This window comes from Oncorhynchus masou, unplaced genomic scaffold (genome assembly GCF_036934945.1).
Source record: "Oncorhynchus masou masou isolate Uvic2021 unplaced genomic scaffold, UVic_Omas_1.1 unplaced_scaffold_1769, whole genome shotgun sequence".
Lineage (NCBI taxonomy): Eukaryota > Metazoa > Chordata > Actinopteri > Salmoniformes > Salmonidae > Oncorhynchus > Oncorhynchus masou.
The window spans coordinates 85,001-90,000 of record NW_027007867.1 but is presented as its reverse complement, the minus strand read 5'-3'; the positions used below and the strand labels follow the sequence as shown (position 1 = coordinate 90,000).

General features: G+C 47.1%; 1 pseudogene; it reads right to left on the bottom strand.

The window, feature by feature from the left end:
• LOC135532214 (microtubule cross-linking factor 1-like) overlaps positions 1-5,000 on the bottom strand; it is a 110,962-nt pseudogene that overhangs the window by 23,241 nt on the left and 82,721 nt on the right.

Sequence of the window (5,000 nt, the reverse complement as noted above, 5' to 3'; positions counted from 1 at the left end):
ACAGGAAATAGTATTATTTGTCTCTTCACTGGCCAACATGCCTTTAGTACCGTAGCTGGAAAGGCAACGTTCAGATACTGTGCGCAGAGACAGGAAATAGTATTATTTGTCTCTTCACTGGCCAACATGCCTTTAGTACCGTAGCTGGAAAGGCAACGTTCAGATACTGTTACGCAGAGACAGGAAATAGTATTATTTGTCTCTTCACTGGCCAACATGCCTTTAGTACCGTAGCTGGAAAGGCAACGTTCAGATACTGTGCGCAGAGACAGGAAATAGTATTATTTGTCTCTTCACTGGCCAACATGCCTTTAGTACCGTAGCTGGAAAGGCAACGTTCAGATACTGTGCGCAGAGACAGGAAATAGTATTATTTGGATCGTTGAACTCCACTGTACTTGAACAGACTTTGTGCTCATCCAACGTGCACTTTAACCTTTGAGTGGATCTACCTGTGTCGGGTTCTGCAGGCGTTCAGTGGAGGGGAGTTGGGTTGTGGAGTCAGGCTCGGAGCAGTCTATCTGAGGTAGCTGGGTAAACGACCTGTCCCTGTCCTCTCTCTCCGTCTCTCCCTCTCCGTGCTCCAAGATCAGCTCTGGAATACCCTCCATCTTCTCATGGTGGGACAGACAGGACACGGAATAACAAGGTTATTAAACAACTACAGACGTGGAATAACAAGGTTATTAAACACAACTACACACACGGAATAACAACATTTACATTTACATTTAAGTCATTTGGCAGACGCTCTTATCCAGAGCGACTTACAAATTGGTGAGTTCACCTTATGACATCCAGTTGTGTATAAGGTGTATAAGGTTATTAAACACAACTACAGACACGGAATAACAAGGTTATTAAACACAACTACAGACACGGAATAACAAGGTTATTAAACACAACTACAGACACGGAATAACAAGGTTATTAAACACAACTACAGACACGGAATAACAAGGTTATTAAACACAACTACAAAGCAGGAAGAGGAGCAGTAAATCAGTGAACTAACCAATCAACCAACAAACTGAGAGTCAGTCAATCAATCACTCAGTTGACCAATCAAACGATGCGATCCTGCGCTGATGATTGATTGAGTGTTTTGAGCGAGATGTCAACCCTCCTCCTGGAGAACTATTGGGACTGCAGGCTTTTGCGCCAGCCCTGTTATACACTGTTTGGTCACCGTGTTCTAACCAAGGGTACTCAGCTCAATCCTCCTAAGTGATCGACTGCCTTTTGGTTTGTTCCTTAGGAGCCCTCCTGAGCAGGCACGTGGACAGATAAGACAACCAGGACAGGAGCCCTCCTGAGCAGGCATGTGAACAGATAAGACAACCAGGACAGGAGCTCCTGAACAGGCACGTGGACAGATAAGACAACCAGGACTGGAGCTACTGAGCAGGCATGTGGACAGATAAGACAACCAGGACTGGAGCTACTGAGCAGGCATGTGGACAGATAAGACAACCAGGACTGGAGCTCCTGGGCAGGCATGTGAACAGATAAGACAACCAGGACTGGAACTCCTGAGCAGGCATGTGAACAGATAAGACAACCAGGACTGGAGCTCCTGAGCAGGCATGTGGACAGATAAGACAACCAGGACTGGAGCTCCTGAGCAGGCACGTGGACAGATAAGACAACCAGGACTGGAGCTCCTGAGCAGGCATGTGGACAGATAAGACAACCAGGACTGGAGCTCCTGGGCAGGCATGTGAACAGATAAGACAACCAGGACTGGAGCTCCTGAGCAGGCATGTGGACAGATAAGACAACCAGGACTGGAGCTCCTGGGCAGGCATGTGAACAGATAAGACAACCAGGACTGGCGCTCCTGAGCAGGCATGTGGACAGATAAGACAACCAGGACTGGAGCTCCTGAGCAGGCATGTGGACAGATAAGACAACCAGGACTGGAGCTCCTGAGCAGGCATGTGGACAGATAAGACAACCAGGACTGGAGCTCCTGAGCAGGCACGTGGACAGATAAGACAACCAGGACAGGAGCTCCTGAGCAGGCATGTGAACAGATAAGACAACCAGGACAGGAGCTCCTAAGCAGGCATGTGGACAGATAAGACAACCAGGACAGGAGCTCTTGCCTTTTAGTCCTCCTATGAATTACTTTTACATTTATTTTGCGTCTCATGAGTGAGTGTGTCGTTGCAGAAAAATAGGCCTGGAAATGTTGAAATAGATAAATGGGTAGTTCCCCTGCCTCTGTCCTCTTCCCCAGCCTCTAGACTAAACTACCTGGGGTTCAGCCTCTACCTCGAGCCAGTCATCTCACCTCTGAGTGTGCGGTCTCCTCCCCTGCCTCTGTCCTCTTCCCCAGCCTCCAGACTAAACTACCTGGGGTTCAGCCTCTACCTCTAGCCAGTCATCTCACCTCTGAGTGTGCTGTCTCCTCCCCTGCCTCTGTCCTCTTCCCCAGCCTCCAGACTAAACTACCTGGGGTTCAGCCTCTACCTCTAGCCAGTCATCTCACCTCTGCGTGTGCTGTCTCCTCCCCTGCCTCTGTCCTCTTCCCCAGCCTCCAGTGCATAAGGATCCAGCGTAGCTTCATATAGAAGATGATGGTGTTGTGTCTGAACAACCGGACCTCCTGCTGCAGTAGGGTTCTTTCCTGGACCCAGGGAGCCTCGTGGGCCTGCAGGCCCGTCAGATCCAGACCCCCCCTGGGCCTCACACCCTGCGGATCCAGCCGCCTCCGCTCCTCATCCTGGTGGGAGATAGGGAGGGAGGGAAGGGGTGATAAGAGGAAGAGAGGAGGAGGGGTGGTGGTGATATGTGGGGTAGGGAGATAGGGAGGGGAACATTTTGTTATTCTCCAGTATTTCCTCACTGCTGTGGGTAGGGAGGTGGAAGGGGGGTTAAGGTCAGGAGTTTTCCCCACATGACCCCTAGTTGAAAACGACTGTATATCTAGGTCCCAGAGTTTTCAACGGTCCTGGAGGATTCCATGACCATGTGACCTAACCAGGAAAAACTCTGAGCCCTGAAGAAAGGCTTTAACCAGGCCCCCAGAGCCCTGAAGAAAGGCTTTAACCAGGCCCCAGAGCCCTGAAGAAAGGCTTTAACCAGGCCCCAGAGCCCTGAAGAAGGCTTTAACCAGGCCCCAGAGCCCTGAAGAAAGGCTTTAACCAGGCCCCAGAGCCCTGAAGAAGGCTTTAACCAGGCCCCAGAGCCCTGAAGAAAGGCTTTAACCAGGCCCCAGAGCCCTGAAGAAAGGCTTTAACCAGGCCCCAGAGCCATGAAGAAAGGCTTTAACCAGGCCCCAGAGCCCTGAAGAAAGGCTTTAACCAGGCCCCAGAGCCCTGAAGAAAGGCTTTAAAAAGGCCCCAGAGCCCTGAAGAAAGGCTTTAACCAGGCCCCAGAGCCCTGAAGAAAGGCTTTAACCAGGCCCCAGAGCCCTGAAGAAAGGCTCCCATACATATTCATTATTTAAGTATGTTCACTCCCATACATATTTATTATTTACAGTATATATACTCCCATACATATTCATTATTTAAGTATGTTCACTCCCATACATATTCATTATTTACAGTATATATACTGCCATACATATTCATTATTTAAGTATGTTCACTCCCATACATATTCATTATTTAAGTATGTTCACTCCCATACATATTCATTATTTACAGTATATATACTCCCATACATATTCATTATTTAAGTATGTTCACTCCCATACATATTCATTATTTAAGTATGTTCACTCCCATACATATTTATTATTTACAGTATATATACTCCCATACATATTCATTATTTAAGTATGTTCACTCCCATACATATTCATTATTTAAGTATGTTCACTCCCATACATATTCATTATTTAAGTATGTCCACTCCCATACATATTCATTATTTAAGTATGTTCACTCCCATACATATTCATTATTTAAGTATGTTCACTCCCATACATATTCATTATTTAAGTATGTTCACTCCCATACATATTCATTATTTAAGTATGTTCACTCCCATACATATTCATTATTTACAGTATATATACTCCCATACATATTCATTATTTAAGTATGTTCACTCCCATACATATTCATTATTTAAGTATGTTCACTCCCATACATATTCATTATTTACAGTATATATACTCCCATACATATTCATTATTTAAGTATGTTCACTCCATACATATTCATTATTTAAGTATGTTCACTCCCATACATATTCATTATTTAAGTATGTTCACTCCCATACATATTCATTATTTAAGTATGTTCACTCCCATACATATTCATTATTTAAGTATGTTCACTCCCATACATATTCATTATTTACAGTATATATACTCCCATACATATTCATTATTTAAGTATGTTCACTCCCATACATATTCATTATTTAAGTATGTTCACTCCCCTATGTATATTATTTACAGTATGTACACTCCCTTATGTGTGTTCTGTGTTCTAATGGGACTGTGGTCTAATGGCCTCTCTCTCTCCCTCCCTCCCTCTCTCTCTCCCCCTGCCACCCACCTCTCTCTCTCTCTCCCCCTGCCCTCCTCTCTCTCTCTCTCCCCCTGCCCTCCTCTCTCTCTCTCTCTCTCTCTCTCTCCCCCTGCCCTCCTCTCTTTCTCTCTCTCTCTCTCTCTCTCTCTCTCTCTCCCCCTGCCCTCCTCTCTCTCTCTCTCTCTCTCCCCCTGCCCTCCTCTCTCTCTCTCTCTCTCTCTCTCTCTCTCTCCCCCTGCCCTCCTCTCTCTCTCTCCCCCTGCCCTCCTCTCTCTCTCTCCCCCTGCCCTCCTCTCTCTCTCTCCCCTGCCCTCCCTCTCTCTCTCCCCCTGCCCTCCTCTCTCTCTCTCCCTGCCCTCCTCTCTCTCTCCCCCTGCCCTCCTCTCTTCCCCCTGCCCTACTCTCTCTCCCCCCCTGCCCTCCTCTCTCTCTCTCTCTCTCTCTCTCTCTCTCTCTCTCCCTGCCCTCCTCTCTCTCTCTCTCTCTCTCTCTCTCACTCCCCCTGCCCTC